The sequence below is a fragment of the Natrix helvetica genome (genome assembly GCF_964273705.1).
Source record: "Natrix helvetica genome assembly, chromosome: 5".
In the NCBI taxonomy this organism is placed as follows: domain Eukaryota; kingdom Metazoa; phylum Chordata; class Lepidosauria; order Squamata; family Natricidae; genus Natrix; species Natrix helvetica.
The window spans coordinates 124,642,110-124,667,546 of record NC_138551.1 but is presented as its reverse complement, the minus strand read 5'-3'; positions in this window follow the sequence as shown (position 1 = coordinate 124,667,546).

Sequence of the window (25,437 nt, the reverse complement as noted above, 5' to 3'; positions counted from 1 at the left end):
TGGAGACCCCAAGATCTTTTCTCCCTCCTTCCTTCCCCTCCTCGATCTGGAGGAATATGCAGCATTCAGGGCCTGGGCCAGAGTCTTTGTGAGACTGTAATGGTGGTAGGAACTTTGGGCCCTTTTTCTGTCCCATTTCCACTGGGTCTCCAGTGGGGCTTTCTGGGTGCATCTTCTGCAGCCTTTGACAGAAAAGACATTCTTTGAAAGAGAACAATGAAAATAATGATCTTGAAACTTTTCTTCCATAAAGAAAAAGGGTTTAAAGGCAGAATCTTTTGGCCTTCCTTTTCCCAGAAAACCAAAGTTCCAAATACTATGGATGTATTTGAGAAGTCTGCACTTGTTTATTTGATATGCTGCAAAATTTGTGAGGATCCAGACTTTCCCCTCAATGGGTCCTGGCAGACGCATAAGTGTTAAATGGAAAGGAAGAATTCTCTCCCAAATGGAATCAAGTTCTATGAAGTGAACAAAGACGTTGACTTGTCTCCACTTAGAGAGGGAATCCCTGAGGTATGCAGTATATCCAGTCTTTGAGAATCGTTGTGATATAACCACACAAATTCCATTCCTTACAAGCGCAGGAGTAGAACTCCTCATGAAATTCTCCCCCTTTTCTGTGTCTGAAGCAAAGAGGCCAATCAGGGTCCATCTGAAGTGGAGGAGCAGCTGGACAATTGCTGGGTACTGGAATCCTACTTTGACGTTCATCCGGTGTAAAAAGGGGAATCGACTTTTATCACTCTGAGCCTCTGAAGCTGTTAAGTGATTGATCTGGAAAAGGAATTGAAAGGATTAGAGCCGTGATGGGGAACCTTTGGCATGCAGAGCGTCCTCTCCTGGCACGCCAGCCGCCCCAGCCCAGCTCCACTAGCATCCACATGCAGGAGCCCCTCCTGCCAACCAGCTAGTTTTCGCACCTTTGTGGAGGGCCAGGGCAGGGGACGCATGAGTATGCAGTGGGGGGTGGGGGACGCTCACATTGTGCAGGAAACTCCAGCCAGCTGGCAGTGAGTGTAAATTGCCTGCCCCCCCCCCCCCGCCCCAGTGCTTCCTGGCTCAGTTGGAGGCTTCCTTCAGCCTTCAAACAGTTGCAGGGTTTTGGGGGGATTTTTTGCTTCCAGGTTGGTGCAGGAGGCTTTCCAGGGCCAAAATGGGGTGTGGAAAGTGCAGGGGTTTTTTCCCTGTTATTCTCGAATTGTGAGCTCTTAGGAAAGAATCCCCTCCTTGTGGGTCAGTGGTGGGTTTCAAAAATTTTTAGAACCTCTTCTGTAGGTGTGGCCTGCTTTGTGGGAGTGGCTTGCCAGCCATGTGACCGGGGGAAAGTCGCTTGGCAGTTCATGTGACCGGGGGAGAGTCGCTTGGCAGTTCATGTGACCGGGAGGGAGTGGCCAAGACAATGTCAACATTCCCAGTCAAGATAGAGGTATAAATTACACAGAAAAGAAGGAGGCATCCATACATCTGAATTTAAGTTCAAAGTAGTGGCAACAACTTAAATTCATTAAATAATAATGTTTGTTGCACTGTTTTTGAATATATAGGAATGTAAAGTCAACAGCATCTACTTGGTACTTTTTAAAGCAGCGGCACCTTTTTCCTGGATTCATGAAATATCTACTTTAAAGAGTTGTGGGTGGGTACTATATTTACAGTCTTGTATTCTCTTCAGTACTTTGTTTGGAACAGAATCCAAAGTACCATTCAGTCCTAGCATTTGTACTAAACCTGGGCAAGTTATTTTACAGGGCTCTGAGCTCTCCTCCAGATCTGGTCAATGAAGCAGATGTTCCAAAGTCCTCCCACAACTTTCCAATGCTTTGAAATCCCACCAAATGATTTAGACAGGCCTATTTCATACTTTCTTCTATATGGCAATCAGGGTGGTTTTACATATGGTTCACAGGTGGTCTATTTCCCAAGTACTTAGAGGGCCAAGAACTGCCTTTCCTAGATTGCAGCTTTAGCTTCCTTGAATGTTAACACACCTTCAGGCCATTCAAATAAAGACTAGCTCTGATCCTGGAACCATGTCACATGCTTTATACGTTAATATCATATTCAATGTAATCATTATTGCTAAAAAAACAGGCAGCAGTTAGAGTAGTTTGTAACAAAACATGGGCAATAAACAAGAAGTTGATTCACCACCCCACCCCTATTTTAGCTTGTTTCTGTCTTATCTAATTTTTTCCTGCAATTCTTCCATAATCCAGACTACTAAAAAGAGTTCTACATAATTAGCCTTTAAAAATAAGCTTGATGTCCAACAGATTTCCTACTTGTTAATTTGAACAGGTTCTGGCCTGTTGCTTAAAAAACTAAATTCATCCCACAATCTACAGAAAAATGCAGTCTGTAAGTATAATTTCTTTTTTGCTACTACTAACACCACTACACATAAGCACCATACAAAAGGCTAGTAAGATTATTTGCAGAACAGTGTGCTCCCTCACACTTGCCTTTGTTGTTTAAACCACTTTGTAGAGTCTAATATACAATATACTGTGTATGTAGAGGGGAAACTACTTGGATTGGCCACCCTCTTAAAATCTTGAGCTTGGAATTATGTGCATCAAAAACAATACCTATTTGTTTCAGAGTATTTTCAGATTGACAGGCTGTCATGTGCTGAACTGCCTGTTCTTTGTTTTGTGTACACAAACATAAAGTACAATCGGTGCAACTGTTAACTCTTTATACTGTATATAATCTCTGAAAATGTAAAAGAGAGAAAACGTAGGACTCCCCAGTCTGTCCCAACCGCATTTCAGCTTCTGCAACTTCCCTCCACCCTCAAAATCCAGGGCCAATAAGTTATATTCCAATCTTACACAACAGAAACAACCCGCCCAAACACACACACACACACACACACACACACACACACGCTCACTGTTTCCATTTCTTTGAAGGATTTATCAGCATCTGTCCCTGCATAAAGAGGCTCAAGGAAAGATAATCAATTTCTTATTGGATTTGGAAGTATTTAGAAGTAGCAAAAGTTCCCACCACTTTCCAGTGTCTCAAAAGCCCATCATAAAGGCGAGAGTCCATCCTTCTGCTTCTCAGTGCTGAAATCCCTAATATGTTCCAGTAGATTTCAAAAGCATCACTTGGAAGCAGAAACAGCCAATGTGGACCCTCAAGAGTAGTCACTGCTATATAAGGTTTCTTTAGTGCTGTGAGCTATACAATTTAAAGTTTCTGCACACTGCTATCAAGCAATTTAAGCAGGAATATACCTCTGAGTAAACAGGTATTTTTCTTAGGGCATTTGTACTTTACTGCAACAAGCAAACACTCACCTTCTAAATAAGTTAGACAGTCATAATATTAAAACTTGATAAGTGTTCTTAACAAGAAATTCACAATGGTAGCATCACACATACATTCCAAAAATACTTATAATATTTGCACAACCACCTGCTTTGCAGTTCTTGTCTTCTTAACTGATGGGAGACTGAAACCCAATAAATATATCACCAATAAAAAAGAATAGTATGTTGGAGTACTGAAAAACTCAGCCAAATGGGAAAATGCAAAGAAAAAATATTGGACTTCCTGCTATGATGTAACAATTTATATATAATATGCACAATTCTTTTAGTTAAATTATTGTTGAACAATTTATAATAGTTGCATCACAATATTATTCTAAGATATTTGCCACTACTACCCTACTTCCTAGATGTTCACTATTGTCTCTCTCACCCCCCACCCTCCCACAGATTTAAGGGCATGTGAAATAGTTCTGATGAAAGTTGCATGATATGAAACTTCTCTCCTTTGAAATGTTTGGTTTTAATTCTCCAATGACTCAAAAGGAATGTTTCATACTTCCTTGTTTTAGCTTTCCATAGCTCTCCCCAAAACCAACCAAGGAAGATAAAACCACAGAAATCTAATACTGTTGTGCATGGCTTTGTACTAAATTATCTGTATAGTAAACCAAAAATAGTTGAAGATTATAATTAGGCCACCTGTTTCTCCCATTAACATGCAAATACATTTTTCTTGTTCAGAGACTGCATGAGAGATTTCCCAGTCCTTGCAAAATATCACATTAAATCCATATAACTACTCAAGTTTGTTTTCAGTATGCGCAAGGAAGGAGCAGGCACTATCTTTCAACACTTAGAAGTCCAACAATATGCTTTTATTCTTATATCAAGTTGAGCTGACTTGCCCTTTCCAGAGCTAAGGTGTATTGTTTTACCTAAGCAAACAGGAATGCTTTGTAAGGTGAATTATTATTCCACCAACACAGCATACCATACTCACATTCCTCTCCATCAAGGGTTGCTAACTTATCTTTGCTTTCAATCAAGTGCAGATTTTCCTCTTCCCCTAACCTTTAAAGAAATAATAATTACTTCCTCACTCAAGCCTCAAGATTTGGAGCCAAGATGGCACCCGCCCTCCTTCCTTTGTCTACATTTCAATGAAGCCTGCCCTTTGAAACTACTCCCAATGGGAAAACAAAGAAAAGTGGATTGTTTGTTTTACTCTCTGGAAGGAAAATGGGGACTTCTTCCTGCACGTGGCTCTTCTGAACTTTGGTTATTTGAATTTTCTTCTTGGAGTATTCCTCTCTTGGAACTGTAAATTGTGCCTTTACTCCTGTTTGCCTTTTGAGACCAGTGCAGCTGCGAAATCCACGGACACCATATTCTCTGGAAAAGACTTGTATCTCTGAATTTAAGTAAATGGCTTCAAGGAAACCACCGACGGGCAAGTCTCATTCAGCCCCCTCATCTGCTGCCCCATAACTCAACAGACTAAGGTCACTTCAATGTTGCAGAAAGGAGGGGCCGGAGAGGAACCAAAAGAACTATTTGTTACTGAAATGTTTAAAGAACTTATGAGGGGGCAAAATGAACTAAGAAAAGAAATGGTAGAGGTTAAAGAAGAACTCAGAGAGGTTAAAGAACACATAGCTGGGAATAGACAGAGAATTTTGGTGTTTGAGGAGGGAGCGGCAGAACTGGGGGAAGAAGTGAAAACAATACGTAAGGGAAACATAGACATGGAAAATTTTCAGACAAAAATAGAATTTGAAAGAATGTCATTTTTTCTTAGATTCCAGAACCTACCAGAGACAGAAAATGAAGATCTTAAGGATATTATGAGTACAATTTTAGCAGATTACATTAAGAGAGACAAAAAACAATTATGGTGGGATATGGATCTAGTATATAGGATAAATTCAGCATATGCCAGAAGTCATAATGTTCCAAGGGAGATACATGTTAAATTTGTCAGGAGATCCACAAGGGATGAGGTGCTTGTGGCCCAAAGGGAGAGACCATTGATATATAAAGAGGAAGAGATCACCATTCTTAAACAGATCCCCCAAAAAATAAGAGAGAGAAGGAGGAAATACTCCTCCTTATAAAAAATATATATAATAAAGGGGGCTGGTTTAGATGGCTGCCACCAGAGGGGATGTTGGTCTTCTTGGAGGGGAAATAGGAATAGAATTAACACAGTTCAGGAGGCGGAAGCCTTCATTAAAAAGAATTTTTCCCTCCCAGAGGAGGAATTTAGTGGGAGTAGTGAAAAGGACAGCAAGACGCAAGCCGGGAGGGAGGGGTGTGTGGAGGCCTCTTCTGGGGGCAGGGAAGAAGGAGCAATATCGAAAAGGCTTAGATCACAAAAATAGAGGTATTTGGAATAATAGCAATTGGTGATATTTTAGAAAGTGACAAATAAAAATGTAGAAGCACATGACTGATAATATAGAGTAAGATTTGTTCTGCTGCTTTCTTTTATATTTTGTTTTTAAGATTGTTAAATCTGTGAGTTTCTTGGAGGGATCTCCACCACCAGTGTGGAAGCTGCCAAAATTTTTGTATATCCCTTTACCTTTCCCTATATATTCAAAACCAATAAAACTTTGTTAAAACAATACCTCTGAGCTAAAAAAAAAAGATTTGGAGGCATTCAGAATAAATCTTCCCAGTTTCCACAACTCACAGAAAACCGAACCTTACTTAGGAATAAACCCAGCTGGTTTCGGGTCTTTGTATCTTGTACTTTTCAAGTAAGGTGCAACCACACAACTCTATGCAAGTTTATCCAGTGTAACTATTCAGAGACTCTTCTCCCCTAAAAGTTCAGCCAGGCTTTCCATTCCCAGTCAAACCACCGCAAAGGCAAAGAGGCTGTTCTCCTCGCCCACCTGAGGGCAGCTGGTCACCGCCTCCATAAGACGCATCATCCCCAGAGCTCCCCTAAGTGAAGCACTGACCTCTTAGCCAGGTAAGTTTGTGTTTTTTTAAAGGAAGGGGGCACTACGAGGTGGAGGAACAGGAGAGCCACTTACCACCACCCCTGTTGAACTTTGCTAAATGGGGTGCCCCACTCTGCCTTGCCCCTTGGCAAGCAGGAAGCAGGAAGGCGAGCGGGTGCTTACCTGGAGAGAGCCACATCGCTCGGGGCCATGCAGTTCTGACCGTCCATTTCTGTTTAAGACGGCTGGTAAACTCCAGGTCAAAGTCCGGCGGAAGCAGGAATGCAAAAATGATGCCTATGACTCCCTTGCAAGTGGAGCGAAGGAAACTGCCTGGGTCTCTGATCCTGACTCACCTGTCTGGAGCCACCGAAAGCTTTAGACTCTGGTGATGGTGCTGGTTTCCCACAGCTTCGACATCCCTGAAAGGCGACTCCGCAATCTCCCTTTCCTTCTCCCCTCTTCCCTTCAAAAGCTGTGAGATGCTTTCTTAGCACCGGTTGCCCAGCTGGCACGGCCCCGTGTGCTTGCCTCCTCCTCCTCCCTCCTTCTCCTCCTCCCTCCTCCTCCTCCTCCTCCCTCCCCAAAGACTCTTCTCCTCCTTCCCAGAGCTCAATGGGAGCCGGGAACAAGGATTGGTAGGCTGCTTTTGAAACCACAACTTGCAAACCTTCACCGGGAAGGGAGACAGGGAACCAGTCGGGGGGGAGGGGCATCCTGGAACTTGCCTAGGAGGCTGGCCGCTCTGTGCAACCTACCTCCTGCTGCCCCCATGCTTTGTTGGCGGCCAGGCCTCCTACTCCTAAGCAAGTTTGGGGAGGTCCTAGGAGGCTGGCCACGCCATGCAAGCTATACCCCCCCTCTGCGCGAGCGCCGATGTAACAGGCAGTGGGAGCAAGCGAGGGGGCCTGGGCAGGCATTCTGGTACTATCCCACAGGATGAAGGGGTTATAAAACACACGGTAGATTTCAGGATCCTCTTCTATCGTACTGATTAGAACTGGGAACAACCCACCCCTGGTTGCAAACAGCTATTTCCAGTGGGGTAAACAGGACAAAGCAAGTGGGGAAACTAGTTTCCTTTGCTATATTTCCAGTCTGAATTAGACCATGGCAGGGTCCCGACAGAAGAACTCTTTTAAGGATCATTATGTATTCATAGTAAAGCAACTAACTTAGCTCTGTTGTTAAATGTAAAGCTGTTGCACATAAAAAACAGAGGAGCTCTGATCAACTACCAGAGCCATCATTTTGACAGTTTTGCTGTACTTTTGTCTGTCCCTATGAAATGCAAGCATGGAATAAACTGAGCCTGGTTTGTTCTCAGTCTTTTCTGTGACCGCAAACTACTAGCAAAAGTGCCATTTGATCACAAGGCAAGGAATGTTTCCCCTTTTGAATTGGAGCATCCAAGAAGGGACAGGAAAGACCAAGAAAAATAATGAAAGAGGGGAAGAGAGCAAGGAAGCAAAAAGAAGGAAAGAGGGGAAGGAAGAATGAAGAGGGAAGGAAAAAGAAGGGAAGGAAGGAGATTATAATGAAAGAGAGTGAGTGTGTGAGGTAAATCCTGCCTTAGCATTTGATCACCAGCAGCCCTGCTGCCTTTTACCATCCTCTTGTCCCCTCCTCCTGACCTCTCCTGGTGGTTTGCCATCCTATCACTGAGGATGCCTTGGTTACAAAGCTAGGTCTCGTAAGGAGAGGGAGTTTGCCTCCCTCTGACCCACATACTTTGCCCTCTTGCACACACCATGGGCAACCAAGGAGAGTGAGCACAGCAGCAGTGGGAGCACACCTACCATGGCCTCCAAAGTCAACCACAATGGGGCCCTCATTGAAATTGAGTTTGACACCCCTGGACTAACAGATGACCTGAGTGCTGCATGTATTGCTTTCAAACTTACAAAGTATGAGTCAAGGTTAGAAAAATTATCAGCATGTATTATAGCAAAAGTCACATTAATCAAAAGCCTGCCAAATGCAAATGTTTACCTTTCAATAAAAAGGTGTCTGTATCATTGAAAGTGCTGGTATTGTGGGTTAGGGTTAGGGTTAGCTCGGGCTAAGTGGCACATAGAACCATGTCGCCTGGCACACGCAGCCTTGCCCGTTGCTCTTCCGGGTTTCTTATGTGCATGTGTGCATGCCGATCAACTGGTCTTTGTGCACATGGCAGTGCTACAAACTGGAAGAGCTGGTCTTCCTGTTTCCGTGTGCTCATGCATGCCAGCCAGCTGATCGTCGTGTGCGTGCCAAAAACCAGAAGAGGAGCTGCCTGGTGCACATGTGCTCACTGGCATGCACACTGGGCAACTCTTCTTCCAGATCACATCCCTGTCAAGATCACTCGGTGCCGAAAAGGTTCGCCATCAATGCACTATTCCAAGGGTGCTTTTCCCAAGGCATTAGAAAGCGGTACCAATACTTCTCGTGATTTTGATGCTCTCCTTCTGTTCATGCAGCCTAGGATTGCAATGGCTTTTTTTGGCTGCTGCCACATATTGCTGGCTCACATTTGAGAGATTGTCCACTAAGAATCCAAGATCTCTCTCACAGTTACTGCTATTGAGCCAGGTTTCACCTAATCTGTACCTGTACATTCGGTATTTCTAGCCTCAGTGTAAGACTTTACTTTTCTCTACACTGAATTTCATTTTGTTAGATAGGCCCAGGTTTCAAATCTATCTAGATCCATCTGGATCTTGAGCCTATCTTCTGGTATGTTGGCTATTCCTGCCAGTTTAGTGTCATCTGTAAATGTTATGAGTTGCCCATCTATCCCTCATCCAAACCATTGATGAAGATGTTGGAGAGTACTGGGCCTAAAATGGAACATTGGGATTCCCCACTGCTTGTTTCCCTCCATGTAGATCTAGTTCAGTTGAGGACCACAGGCTGAGTCCATCTGGCGCTGATGCTGTCTATCCCACATATTTTTAGCTTACCAAGAAGTAGATGGTGGTTTACTTTGTCAAAGCCTTTTTAATTCCAAGTATACTACATGCACTGCATTTCTCTTGTCCGCTAATTTAGTAATTTTTGTCAAGAAATGAAATAACATTTATTTATTATCTGTTTTTGGATCCTTCATAAGTCCTGGTAAGTCATTCGTATCTATACTGAATAACAAGAGTTCAAATATGCATCTTTCCCCTCCCCCTTGGTAAGCATAGATCCTTCTTCTCATGGCTCCATTGAGCCCAAACCTCTCTCTCAAACAAGGGCTTGGATCAGGGCAATAGTCTGAGCTCCATTGTGAGGGCAATCCATTGTCTCCTTGTTTCTCTGTTTATTGAGTCAAATGCTGCACTAACATCTAGAAGGCATACAAACCTTGTTTTTCCTCACTAACATAGATTAGATATTTTGGACTTCCTGTGGTGATGTCATTGTGCTTGGAGTTGAGGAACAGGAGCTCTCCTAACCTCTAACTCTAATCTCTTCATTTGGAACTCATTTTTGAGCGCTGTTGATCTTGAAGGGACCAGCAGATTAAGGGGGAAGCTCTGAAGACCCTGGGGTGATAAGGCAAATCCCCTAGTGGGTAGGAGAAACCCACTAAACGGACGAGGATCTATGCTGCCACTTGGTCAGGACCGGAATGATGGCGGCCGCATAAGAAGGAAGCAGAGAGAGAAAGAAAGCAGTTAAAATTGAGACATCTATTACTATTGTTGACAACCCAAAGAAGAGGAGGACAACGCGAAATTAGCAGAGAGGGTGAGCTGGAAAGAAGGAAGCTCTGGGAAGGAGATTTCTCAGATTTTTGCCGAAAAGCTGTGAGAGCAGAAACTCTGAATTGGAATTGAGGGCGTAAATAACTTCAAAGTGGTCAGAGGGAGAACAAAAACCCGGCATGGACAACAGGAGTAGGACATAGCAACTGCTGAGAAGACGTGTAAAGCACAGAAGGATTGTTTAACGTTCGGGTTGGTTGTTGACTTGTTGACCCTTTTTTTCTTCTTGCTCTTTTGGAACGATTAGAGGGCTTTGTTACCACCACCCCCTCTATTTTCCTTTGTTTCTGGACTTGTTGCATTAACTGATTGACACTAACAGTGATATTGAAGAAAGGGTGACACCTAGTTGATCAAAAAAATTCTGATGCAAGAATTCTTAGCTGTGACATAAGCTGATGCATATGCATAGAGAGAAACTAATTACTAGAATTAATACCTATATAATTGATACAATTGAGAGATATCTATTTGTATAAGATAACAGTGTGATATATAACTCTAAGATATATAATAATTAAGGATTAAAAATAGAATAGAATAATACATAGGAATGTGTAGATATTGAAAGGTGATATTAAGGAAGGTTAATTATTGCTAAATATTGATATATATAATTATTGATACTATTGATATTGCTGATAACGTAGAAGTATAGTAGAATTTATATGCAATTGTGGGCAAGGATAAATAGGAGGATAAGAATGGCAACTTCAGGAAAGTCAGTAAAAAAACACACCTAATATGATCTTGGCAAAAACCCCCTCCTCAAATCAAAGATCAATTGAGAGCGCATTGGGGCTGGAGAAAGGTGGAACGATGGCAGGAACAACGGGACCAGCACCAACAATGCAGAGTATGCAATTGATGCTCCAGATGATACAAGAGACACTGATGAAAAACCAAGAAGTGACGGCTACAAATCATGAAGAGACAAGGAGGAATCATGAAGAAATGAAAAAGGAAATGGGAGAATTGAAAGGAAATATCAAAACCATGGATGACAAAGTCGAAAAGATACAGAATGCCTTAGCAATCAACGAACAGAAAATCCAGAACATCGAAACAAAAATAGAACAAACAGTTCAGAAGATGGAAAAAATGGAGCTGGAATATAGACAAGTTAATAAAGAATTAGAGTTATCAATAATTCGACTTGGAAATGAAAGAGCTGCATTCTATTTAAATTCCAAAATATACCGGAAGAGAAGGAGGAAGACCTGAAAGGAAAAATGATCCGAATCTTCACTGAAATTTTACAGAGAAAAGAACAAGAGTTGAGAGATGATATCAATGAAGCTTACCGTGTGCATACTAATTATGCCAAAAGATATAGGCTCCCGAGAGAAGTGCACATAAGATTTGCAAAAAAAAAACCAATTAGAGATGAAGAATACAAAAAAACCAGAGAAGGGACGATTACATACCAGGGAAAAGAGTTGATCACGCTTAAACAGATTCCACGGAGAATTCGTGAACGACGTAGACAATACCAATTCTTAACAAATCAATTAAATAAAAACAGAATAATGTATAGATGGTTGGTACCAGAAGGGGTACTGATATCTTGGCAAGGAAAAAGGTATAAGATAGAGAATATAGAAGAAGCGCAGGAATTCTATGAGAAATACTGCACAGGGGAAGAAGAACAAGGAAGTAAAGAGGATCTAGAAAGTAGGAGTCAAGAGGAAGAAACAGCAGAAGACAACGAAAGAAACAGGAAAGAAGAACAGAGGCAAGAAAGAGAGAGAGCAGAAAAGGAGGGCGCGAGAGGGAAAAGTCAGATACAAACCAGAAGCAACAAAAAACACCCCATCTAAAGATGAACCAGGAAATAACAATTATTTCAACAAACTTGAATGGACTGAATGTACCAAAAAAAAGAGCACAGATGTTTAATAAACTTAAGAAACTGAAGGTAGATATAATCTGTATACAGGAAGTGCATATTAAAAGGGAACATAAGAATTTACTGGAAAACAAAAAACTAGGGAAATTATACACAGCACTAGCAGATAAAAAAAAGAGGGATAGCAACCTATATAAAAAATAAATAAATTCCAAAGAAGTCTACTCTGATGAAGAAGGCAGGATACTAATGATTGAATTAGCAAGAACAGAAAAACCGATATTATTAATAGTCATATATGCACCAAATCAGAAACAAGAGGAATTCTATAGGAAATTACATAACAAAATAAATGAATTAGAATATGAAAATATTTGCTTAATTGGAGATTATAATGCAATAGTGGATAAAAAAATGGACTATGAAAGCAAAAAGAAAAATAAAACAAAAAAAATACACTACCCAAATTCTTTTTTGAGATGGCAATGGAATATAAATTACACGATATTTGGAGAGAAAGGCATAAAACAAGAAAGCAATATACCTTTTATTCGAACCCCCACCAGTCCCTATCAAGAATTGACATGGCTTAGATTACATCTGGTCTATGCAATCAAGTAGACGAAATTGAAATAGAAGCAAATGAGTGGGCAGATCATAATCCAATAAAATTAAGATGGAAAGGTCAAAGAAGAAGAAAAAGATGGATGATGAATTCAAATATTATAAATGAAATAGAATACACTCAAATGCTGGAGAAAGAATTAAAACTATTTTTTAGAATAAATAAAAAAGAAGATACCTCAATTCAAAATCTCTGGGACACTATGAAAGCATACACAAGAGGCCTTACGATTGCCTACATGGCGAGAAAAATTAGAAAACAAAAAGAGCAACAAGAATGTATGCAAAAAGAACTTATGGAAGCCAAAGATGAACTACAGAAAGACCCAAAGAATAAAATTAAAAAAGAAAAAAGAGAGATAATTAAACATAAGATCAACTTAATATCTCAAAAGGAATTAGCACAGAAAATTAAAGCGGCCAGACAAAATTACTTTGAACAAGCCAATAAACCTGGATGATGGCTGGCATACAGACTGAAGAATGAAAGAGAAAAAAGGTCGATATATCAGTTAAAAGATGATGAGGGAAGAATTCAATACGAAGCGGAAGAAAAGAAGCATATTATTCATAAATACTTCACCAAACTATACGCACAAGATAGTATGGAAGAAAACAAAATAAAACACTATTTAAACACAGAAAAGATAACATCAATCTCAAAAGAGCAAAGGGAGGCAATAAACAGGCCAATAACGTTAGCTGAAGTGGAATTAGTCCAGAAAAATCAGAAAAATAATAAAACCCCAGGACCAGACGGAATACCGGTGGAGCTATACAAATATAATAAAATAATATTGGAAGAGCTAGGAGTGGAATTGTTTAACGAAGTTTTAGGAAAAGCCAAGATACCTGAATCATGGACAGAAGCAATAATATCGCTAATCCCAAAAGAAGAAACCAGCCTACAAGAAATTCAAAATTGCAGACCAATTTCGTTACTAAACTCCGATTATAAAATATTTGCAGCAATTATGGCAGGAAGAATTAAACAGGTTTTAAATGAATGAATATACCCGGACCAAAATGGATTTTTACCTCACAGACACATTAGAAATAATACAAGAATCATCCTAGATATAATAGAATACTACGAGGCACATCCAGAAAAACAAATGGTACTGGTTTTCCTTGATGCACAAAAAGCATTTGACAACGTAATCTGGAAATTTATAATAACACTATTGGATGAGATGAAATTTGGAGAAAAATTTATAAAAATGATAGAAGGATTTTATAACAATCAGACAGCCAAAGTTCTGATGAATGGAGAATTAAGAGAGAAGATTGAAATAAAAAAGGGAGTCAGACAAGGATGTCCCCTCTCTCCTTTGCTGTTTATATTGACCCTGGAAATTTTATTAAATGAAATTTGGAAGGACCAGGGAATAAAATGTTTAAGACTCAAAAATGAAGAATATAAGGCCCAAGCCTATGCCGATGACTTAGTATTTGTTCTAGAGGACCCATTAGAATCCAGCCTGAAATTAATTCAAAAATTAGAAGAATATGGCGAAGTGGCAGGATTAAAGATCAATAAAAACAAAACAAAAATGATAACCAAGAACATGACAAAAAAGCAAGAAGAGGAACTGGAAGTAACAACCAGAATGCAAATTACTAAGAAAGTGAAATACTTGGGGATCTGGGTGTCGGCAAAATGTTCCACAATTAAAGACGATAATTATAATAAATTAGTGATACAAATAAAGAAAGATTTAGAAAATTGGAAAAATATTCAACTATCACTTATGGGATGTATAGCGACAATTAAAATGAATATTTTACCAAGAATCTTATTCCTGTTGCAAGCCGCACCTATTAATCCGGGTAAAAAATTTTTTCAAGAATTAAACAAAATAATCGCTAGGTTTATTTGGCAGGGACGAAAAACGAGGATTAAACTAAAGTCAATGCAAGACAGCAAGGAGAGGGGAGGTTTAGCATTACCAAATTGGGACCTATACGCATCCGCAGTAACAATAACATGGGTGAAAGATTGGATAGAGCTAAAGAATAAAAGAATTTTGACCTTGGAAGGCCATGATTTGCAAGCAGGCTGGCATACATTCCTATGGGATGATAAAAACAAAACTCACAAATACTTTCAAAATCATTTAATTAGAAGAGTGTTATTGCAGAATTGGCTCAAAATAAAAAAAATCCACTATGTGAAAATTCCGAATTGGCTATCACCGACAGAAAGGACGACCCATCCAAATTTTATAGATTTGAACAAAATGCTAAGATATTGAGACTTAATTGATAGACAGGGAAACTTAAAAACAATTGAAGAATTGGCAGAACAGAAAATGAAAGTTGACTGGCTAACTTATCTTCAAATCAAAACTAAATACAATAAAGATACCAAATTATATGACATCGAAACAGAACCACACCAATTGGATAAAATTATTCAAAGCTCAGAGAGAAAGATGATAGGGAGAATATATAAATTTCTCCTGAAGTATAAAATGGAAGAGGAAATTGTGAAAGAACAAATGATAAAATGGGCGCAGAACTTTGGATATAACATTGAATTAGACAAATGGGAAAAATTTTGGGGAACAAACTTAAAAATGACATTATCAGTTGCATACAAGGAAAACCAGTACAAAATGTTTTATAGATGGCACCTGTCACCAACAAGGTTAGCTAAAATCTCAACAAATACCTCCCCAAAATGTTGGAAATGTGAATCGATACACGGAACATATTACCATTTATGGTGGACCTGTGAGGAGGCTAATTTTTTTTGGAAAAAGATCAAAAATTGGCTGGAGGCAATAACGGGGGTTAAAATAGAATGGAAACCCGAATTTTTCTTATTAGGAATAATGTCTGCAAAATACAAAAAAGAAATCCAGTATTTAATACTACATATAATTACGGCGGCAAGAATGGCCTTTGCACAGAAATGAAAAAACAAACTAACTCCAAGTGAAGATGAAATAATAAGAAAGGTTATGGATTGTGCTGAAATGGACAAACTAACTAAAGAAATTCAGGGAAAAGAAGAATCAGAATTCTACCAGATATGGGATAAATGGTATAGATGGTTGGAGGAAAGAAACAAGAATCAGTGAAGGTATATAACAAAACTCAAAAATAATTGTTATGAGTAAAATAAGAAAGTTAAGAATGGTAAAACCCAAATGAAATACAATTGAATGGGAAATAATGTAAGGTGAGCCGTATCGATTGATAATTGCTACTAGAAAGAACAGGAAGCTCTTGTTTGTATTGTATTGTGTAAATGTGTTGTAAGTCTAAGTTTTGTGTGTGTGTATTTTACATGTTTGTTAATAAAATTGGGGAAAAAAAGATTAGACATTTCAAGACAAATTTGTTGCCAATATTAGATAATAATCTATGCATTATTTCTTATAAAATCTATATAGCATTCGTCAGAGTTTTGGCAGTGTGACTAGTAGTATGTGATAAACCCAGGAACAATAACACAGCACACAGGGCCTTAGGACAATTAACAGTGGTTTATCTACAAACTATATACAGACATATACAAGCAGAAGATAAATTCCCTTTCCATTCACTACAGACACAAGGAGAGAACTGAATACAGGCTGAGAGAGAGAAACAACCTCTAATGATCACCTATATATAGACTCCTCTTAAAACAGTAAATGACTTGTGTGGACCCGACCAGAGTCTTAAAGAGGCAATACCACAGCTGCAATGAATCAGCCTCATTGCATTAGGTTACTGATTACAGCTTACAACTTTACATCAGCTGTACATCAGTAATTTGACACATTTAACTCTACATAAAACCTTCTGGTTCTTCTGCAAGGAATGCATTTTTCTCAAGTTTAACTAAGAGGATCATGGCATAAAATTTTAGCTATAATATCTGCTAGTCTATTTGGTCTATAATTGCTAGAGTCCTTTTTATTCTACATTTTGGATAGATAAAATGCTACTATTGCCAACTTCAATCCGACTGGATAGGAAAGGCATTATTTATATGTGAAAATGAAATGCCAATAGAGGCCCCAGCAATCAGTGATATATTTTGATCAGTTAAATAGTTGGTATAATATCTTCTCCAGGGAATGTATTGCTTGCACTTCAGGCCTTTTATGATTAATCTCAACATGAACATAAAGGGGTAAAACACTGACATTTTTGCTAACATGGAGAAAAGCTTCTCTTGAATTCCATAGAGAAGACATGATTGGAACTATTGTTCACCCACCACCATCCACCACTCAGTTTATCAGATAGAGAAAAACACACACAGACCTGTGGGACTTTGTAGGTGTCTCCTAATGTTGACATCTGGATGGAGATGCTCCTTCTAGCTCCATCAAGAAGAGCCAGAAGGTTGTCCCTCCTTCCACAGCTGTAGTTGGGGACATTGGCTTCTCCAGTGGAGAGAATGTCCAGCAAAGCATCTGAAGTGCAGAAAGTGTTCATATAGTTGCCATGGATCTTGTAGCCAAGTGTGAGGTTGTAAAGGAGCTGGGAATTCTTGTTCACCGTTTGAATGGCGAAAATAAACCGTAAGCCATTTTGAAAACTATAAGCATCCCTATTGTAAAAAAAAAGTGTTATTATAATCAATAGCAGCAACAAATACTTTTTAAATATATATAATCCTCCAGAAGCCTACTGAGCTGTAAGCCAACATTGATCCAAAACCAATGATCAGTTACACAAATATGGAATTTAGCTGAGGTATGGCAACTACAACTAGTTCCACTACTACTTTAAATAAAATTCATTATTCAAGTGACAAATTAAGGATTGAAGTGAGAGAGGAAAATAACCTACAGCCCTTTCAGCCTTTTTTCAGACCCCTTTTTAGTCTCTTTCACAAAATCAGACAAAAGAGAGAAGCCATGGAAATCTAAATCAGTCAGGAAATTAGACATATCCCCCAATATAGGAATAAATGAAGAATAAAAAACAGAAAAGAAGGAGAGTGTTAGAATGGAGGGAGTGCAACTCCATCAACCTGAATGACTTACAAATCATGGAAAACAAACTGAACAGAAGGAGCCATGTTGAAAAGCTAGTTTGTATGCAATTTTACATATCCAGTGGTGATTATACCAAAGAGATGGTCTCCTGGGCTGTAAAAGCTCTGTGGTTGATTTCCATCCTGATTCTCCAAACTCTGCGGGCATTTCATACTCAGCTTCCCAGAGACTGGATGGGACAAAAGCAGCAGCAGAAGCAGAAGCAGGAGGTCCATAATTCATGGGGCGAATCCAGTAATCTCTTTTCTTTTTCTAAAGAAGAAGTAGAAGAATCAAAGGATTCTCACAAGATGGAATATGATCCAGTTGCTTTTTTTCAACCCAGAGAAACACTCAGCTTCATCTGGAAAGGAGAGAGACGGACATTCAAGAGCACAGACCTTGCTTGCCCCTAAACTCCATATTTCTCTGCCCAAAGCTGAAACTTTTATCATAATTCTCCCTCTCAGGAGGGATCCCTGGATAATTCAACCAGTTCTTGGACTCAAAGGTTGTTGGGAAATTCTCTGGAGGGAAATGAAAGGTAAATAATCCTCATGTGACTCATAATAACAGGGGAAGAGAATAGATTAAATCCGTCATCTAGAATTGAGAGGTTTGGGAGCTCCATCCTTGAAAGTGGCCCCAGAGGGAATACACGGTGCCTGTGGCTGAAGCTAACTAGAAATGTGACATTAGTTGGCATTGTGGTGAGAGAGAAAACCCCTCGAGACAGTTAATGCCCCAGCATGCCACAGATCTGAAGTAGCTCCCTGCTGAGTCCACACCAACATTTACTTTATTTTGAAAGTCAATGCTCAAGAAAAGGGCTGATGCAATAGGGTGGCCAGACTGCAAGAATAAAATCATCTTTAATGAAAAAGTAGTTATCAAAACTTTGCCCAGTGGAAAAAAATCACACCCACAAATAGACACACAGAGAGGGAGAAGTCAGAAGAAACCCAGTGAAAAGAGATGGAGAAATTAAGGCTGCCCCTCACCCAAAGGGAGGAATGAAGGGGGGAAGAGAAAGAGGAGCTAAAGAGCCTCGTGTTGCAGATGGAAAGCCCCCTCCAGGTTCTGTCTTCTGAGTCCTGGGAAGTGAGGAGCCCAAGTCCCATGTTCCACTGCCACCTCTTTCCATGCATAAGGCCCTTGGGAATGCAAAGTCCAGACCCATAGAAAAGGCCCAAGATGGCCAGGAAGGAGGAGGGGATCTGGGGCACCTCCCCCCACCCCTGATTCCTTGGGAAAGACTATCCTGGTTTATGGGTCCCAGGGGTGAATTTTTTTGGGGGGGAACGCAGCCCCCAGGATTTCTCCAGCTTCGCTTTGGCTTCGTGTCTTTCCAGGAGAGGCTCCTGTGGAGGAGAAGCCATGCAGGGCTGGGTCTTCCAAGGGGGGAGAGAAAGATAAAAACCAGAGATATAAAACAAAAGCTTAAAAAGGAGGAAGCCTAATCAGGGATTAGCCAAACAACCCAGGATTCATCTGCAAAATTGTCTCCTGCTTATTCAGAAATGTGTGGATTAGCCAAATCTTGGTGCAGAGTTTAACTCCTGACAGAAGGGGAGAATATAGACCATCATTTTTCAAACTGGGAACTTGAAGATGAACTGACTTTGATTCCCAGAATTCCCTGAACAGCTTGATGGCCAATGAATCCTGGGAGATGCATTGTGGGGTTGGGAATTCTGGGGGTTGAAGTCCATTCATCTTAAAGTTTTAAAAACACAGATGCAGACCAACAACTCTCCACACGTGACCTGCATTTTGGAAAACAACAAACACACCTGAAGAGACCATCAGTCATTGGGCAGGTTGCATAAGGCAGAAACCGTGAATTTTTATGGCCATCAGATGTAAATCATGCCACAATTAATTGGACTCACATATAACCTCAAGACCCTGATCGTGGTTTGGAAGCTATCCTGGTTGGTTCTGTGAAGTCTCTAAGCCAGGGATGGCGAACCTTTTCTGCACCAAGTGCCAAAAAGGTGTGGAAATGTTGCGCGTCTGCGGATTGCATATGGATGTGCTTGTCGTAGCTGCGCTCCAGAAAAACCGAACTTCCAGATTCTGGGGCACATGCGTGCGCAAAGATCGGCTGGCTGGCTCACATGTGCACACTGGTTTTTGGCACTGCCACGCGGGAAGGGACTGCACTCTGGAAAAGTTGAACCTCTGGGTCCTGGTGCCCATAAACACCTGACAATCAGCTGGCTTGCCCGAATGCACACGCTGGTTTTCAGCACTGCCAGGTGCGTGAAGTACAGCTGATTGTCCCACGTGTATGCGCACCAGAGACCTGGAAAACGAACAGGCAAGGCCGTGCGTGTTGGGCAACATGGTTACACCATAGGCTCACTATCATGGCCCTGTAGTAATCCTAAACTGGACGTGATTTCAAAACTCCTTGTGCCTGATAGTCAAAACTGCCTTGGTTCACCTTCCCAATAAGCGATCGAGTTGGAAGATCACTTAGAAGCCATTTATGAGGGTGCCCTGATAAAGTGGGATCTCCCTATGAAAAGGGAGAACACAGAGACCCCTCTTACATTCCTTTTCATAGTTGGCACAGCAAAGAAAAATGAAAGGGGAAAGTTGATTGGACAGGATGAAAGCAACCTTTGCATAGGAAATCAGTTACATGTACTCAAACATGTTACATATTTGCATCCCATAATATCACACGTTCATTAAATTGAGGGGCATAAATTGTAAGGAACACAGTTGCTTAGAGTTCAAGAAAGAGGTAAAGCAGACCCCGATTTATGCCCCTTCTGTGTGAGTCTCTCCCTGGGGGATCTAACTGGGGTCTCATCCCAGGTGAGGAAGGAGCTCCGTCTGAAGGCATCTAAGTCCCAGGAGTTCCCACCTGCCTCCATTCATCTCCTTCTGCCACAGTCACACTCTGGCCCTTTGTGTGCAATTGTGGGTCTTTGTGTTGAATGTCGCTTCACCATTTGGGGAGGAGGCTTCCAAATAAGACTACAGATAATCCTCATCTTATGACCACAGTGGAGCCCAGAATTTCTGTTGCTAAATAACACAGTCATTAAGTGAATTTTGCCACATTGTATGACCTTTCTTGCCACAGTTGTTAAGTGAATCTGGCTTCCCCACTGACTTTGCTCGCCAGAAGGTCCCAAAAGGCCATCCCATGAGTCCGGGACACTACGACCGTCATAAATATGAGACAGTTGCCAAAAGTCTGACTTTTGATCACGTGACCATGGGGATACTGCAGTAATTGTAAGTGTGCAAAACTGTCATAAGTCCCTTTTTTCAGTGCTGTTGTTAACTTTGAACTAAAAGAACCGTTGTGGGTGGAGGCCCTCCTGTCTTTGTCCACTGTTGTTTAGGCAGAGACACAAACGTCGTCGCAGCTGCCTTCTGCCTCAGCCAGAGTCCCCGGATGCTCTCCAAGGGCAGCCCCACGGAGACAGCACTGCGGTAGTCCATCCTGGGGGTGAGCAGGGCCTGAGTGGCCGTGAAGGGAGCCAGGTGGCCCAGGAAAGGGAGTGACTGGGGGGGGGGGCAAACCCTCAAACTCTTCCATGGCCCCTCCTGACCACGGCTGTCCCACCTGCTCCTCCAACAGGAGTTGTGGATCCAGAAGGACCACCAGATCAGGCCCTGGGGGCGTCTGGGCTGCTGCTCCCCCCATCCATCCATCCATCCATCCATCCATCCATCCTCAGAGGAGATAAAGTCCCAAAACCAAAAGGAGAAAAGAACTCAGCCCCCCTCCCCATTCACTCCTGCCAGGTTCAGCTGAAGGTTTTGTCCCCCATCCAAAACGCTGCGACCTTCAGGCGCCTGGAGAAGGAGCCTGGTCTCCCTTCCTGGGACGTCTTTGTCTCCCCAAAGAGAGAGAAGCCAAGTTGTGGGGTCTCTGAGAAGCCAAGTCTCCCCTTGTGGAGGGGCAGGAAGAAGGGAGGAGGGGGCTTTCCAGGAGCAGGAGGGGCTCCTGGAGGGAAGGAGCATTTCACTCCCCTCTGCAGGAGACAGAAAAAAGGAGGATGGTTTCTTAGACTTTCCCCTCTTCAGTCCGGCCTTTCCTGCCCCTCCCTCCTCTTCTGAGTCCAAGGGAAGTGGGGCCCACTTAGGAGTAGAAAGAAACCGGTTCCTCTGGTGACCTCCAGGAAAGGCCCAGCAAGGAGGCCTTCAATTCTCTGGGACGGAGTCAGAAGGAAAACAGCCTCCAAACAGTCATCTAATTATAAGCAGAGGGGGAAAAATATTGGGGAGGGTCAAAGAAGACACACAAATCTCTCATTCTTGTCTTTGAATGGGAGTTTCTCTATTTGTGTCTGGGAGTGGATGAGGATTACTCAGAGCCCAATCTTGGAAGGAACTGGACGTAACCCGGGAGGAGAGTCCCCTCCATCTCAATGGGGACCTCAAAGGTATTGAAGGAAAAGCAGCCGGAGAACCAAGAGGAGAAGCCATTTCAACCCTCGATGGGTGGAAAGAGTCCCAGGAAGAAGAGATCCCTCCCTTCCCCTCAAAGGATCCCCTCAGGGGGAAACCAGATCCATGCAGGGAGGGTGGAGAGGCCTTCAGAAGGAGCCCTTCTCTTCTCTCCCAGGAACGAGGCTGCAGGAGGGAGGAACCGTCGAAATGCGAGGACTGGGGAGGAGAGGCTTCCCAGAGGGAGAAGCTATAAAGAGGAGACGCATGGAGGGTGGAAAGAGCTTCAGAGACGGGATCTCTGGATCACCATACATAACGGGCAGTTGAGTGCAGTTTTCCATTCCTCCCTTTCTTTCTGACCCCCAATGACCATCAAGGTCTTGGCTGATCATCGCCTCTCCTTCACTTTGAGCTCTTGCGTATCTTCCTAGGCTTCCAGCTCCTCCTGGCCACTCTCATGAAGGAGACATCCCATGCACGGTCCCCACCTGTCATGGATCCCCCCCACAGGCCCCTCTGTAGAGATGACTTCAGAGGAGGAGGGGGCATTTCAGTCAGCAGAGAAAAAGCACGGAGTCAAGTGTTGGTCAGGATCGGGGCTCGGAGAGGGCTGGCCTGATGGAGCAGCCTCAGCTGGGTCACCGGATGAGGGAAGGCGGAGGCTGAACAAGGGAAGCCACAGCTGCAGCAAGTTAGCCAGGAGGTCCCAGGTGACGACCTGGAGCAACTGCTGCCCGTTAGCAATGAGGAGGATGTGGAGTCCACACCTCCTCCTGATCCAAGGACACGTAGAGCAGACGGGAGGCAGGCACAATGCCAGTCAGCTGGGCTACTTGTGAGGATGCCACCTTCCTTCTCGTAAAGGGCTGCACCGGCATTGCCTGCTTCATCCCGCTCTGAAGACTTGAGCATTGCCAGAGCAAAGTGCCCAGTTCTAGACCCCTGCCATCTATCTGACCTTTTAGACTCATGGACGGTTTCCCTGGACTTCGTGGGTTCCCATTGGACTCACTTACCCAGGGAATCTTGCCGTGCTGAGCCTGGAATCCAGACCTGTGCAAGATGGGTGCTTTCTTTTTATATATATATAATTTTTATTATTATGTTTCAATTACAAAAATAAACATTCCATGTTTCCTTATTGTTAGATATTAGCATATATCGCTGTAAGTCTCCACTCTGGTCCGCCGCTAGGGTGGGAACTTGGGATCGTTCTGATTGGTCGAGAGGCGTACCCGATCCCTATAAAAGGGGAATCCTCAGACCACACACTAAGCTGGATCACTATTACTACAAATAAAGAGCTGTTAAGTCACTACTTGTCCGGAGTCTGTTCTCTCGTTGCCCGAATCTAACACTGGCGACGAAGGTGGGATCGAGAGACAGATAGGACGAAGATGCTACCTCCAGAATCCAAGGATTCGATCCAGCCTAGGAATTTGGCGGAAATTCCGGCAGCCATCTCAGCGCGGCAAATTCAAATGCAGACAAGATGGCGATGCACACTCCTCCAGCTCCATTCGACCCCATCGCCGATCATTGGGAATCCTACATGCTCAGGTTCGAGTGTTTCCTCGAGGCAAACGATTACACAGGAGTACCGGACTCTCGAAAGAAGAATATATTCTTGAGTTACTGCGGCCGAGAGGTTTTCGAAACGGCCAGGGACCTCTCAGAGCCAACCCCCATTCAGGCGGTAACATGGATGGCGTTGAAACAGACGTTGCAAACACATTACGCACCAAAACCTTCCCGCCATGTTTGCCGCCAAGGATTCAACACGAGGAACCAGAAGGCGGGAGAATCCATCAACCAGTACGTTGCAGCTCTACGGAAGGCAGCCACACATTGTGGATTCAGGGATCTGGACGAGCAAATCCTGGATCGCCTCATATGCGGGTTGAGAGACATCTCTCTACAGAAACGGTTGTTGGCCAAACCCAACTTAACCCTACAGATTGCACTCGATGAGGCGAGAGCTTCTGAATCGGCAGACAGATCATCCGAGACCATACAACGCAGATACAGCGCGATCCAGACCGGAGCCAGACACGCCAGAGTACATTATGAAGACACCGATCAAGAGGTCGAGGACAGCGAGTTCGAAGACAGCCATCGTATGCGGAGCAGTCACACAAGACCGGTGGGGAAACCCGAATTCCGTTTGCCACCATGTGCAAGTTGCGGAGGGAACCACCCCCGGTCTACCTGTCGGTTCAGAAACGTTGTTTGCTCGCATTGCGACAAACTTGGGCACATCGCACGAGTGTGCCGGAGTGAAGTCCCTGCCTCACGAAGGCAGCCTCCAATGTACCACCAACAGAAGCCCAACCCAGGGGCTTGGCGAAAAAACAAAGGGCGCCCAGAGAGAGAACCGAGGGAGTTAGCCAAGAGAGAATACACACAAAGAGCTGAAAGGGCGTATTACCAGAGAGCCGAGAGAGAGTATTCCCAGGATACCGATGAGGAGAGAGAGTTGACCCAGAGAGAACCAATGCGAACCTATCTCACAACGATAGGTCAGGTCCGCACAAAGCGGCCTAAAAAGCTGAAAATCACTGTCCTCCTGGAGGACTCCCCTTGCGAGCTGGAAGTTGACACAGGATCGTCCCTGACAATCATTTCATGGTCCGCCATGAAAAAGGCAATCCCTAGCCTTAAGAAGCGCCAACTGCGAACACCAGACATCCTACTACGTGACTACCAGGGAAACAGGGTTCCCATCGTGGGTCAAGGCACGTTCCGGGTGCAGTTCAAGGACATCATAGCCCAACTGGCCCAGCGCGCCATTACAGAGCCTCCTGGGACTGGATTGGTTTGAAGCCCTGGGGCTAGAAGTCACCGGAATCAACGCCGTGGAGAACAGCAGCGCTGAACAGATTTTTAAGGAGTTCGAGGATGTGTTCAGCCCTGGTCTTGGTAAGTATGTGGGTAAACCTATATCATTCAATCTAGACCCCAACGTGGCGCCAATCCGACTCAAACCAAGAAGAGTGCCTTTTGCGCTCCGTCCCAAAATTGATAAGGAAATAGATAAGCTCGTAGAACAAGGGATCCTCGAGCCGGTGGATCACGCGCGCTGGGAAACCCCCATCGTGACCCCAGTTAAACCAGATGGGTCAGTCCGCATCTGCGCGGACTATAAATGCACAATTAATGTCGCCCTACAACAAAGCACATATCCTGTGCCAGTAGTCCAACACCTATTGCACTCGTTGGGGCCAGGAAAAATATTTGCAAAGTTAGACATGGCACAAGCGTATCAGCAGCTGCCTGTGGATAGCGCCACAGCGGAGGCCCAAACTATAGTGACACATAGGGGTGCTTTCAAATGCAAACGGCTACAATTCGGTGTAAGCATCGCTCCCGGTCTGTTCCAGAGCATCATGGAACGGCTTTTGCAGGGAATACCAGGAGTCGTCCCTTATTTTGACGACATCTTGGTGTCAGCTGCAAACGAGGAGCAATTATTGAAATGTGTTAGGACTGTTTTGACTAGAATTCGAGAAAAGGGTCTCCGCCTAAAAAAGGAAAAATGCCAAATTAACGTGCCTAGCGTAGAATTCCTGGGGTATAGAATCGATGGAT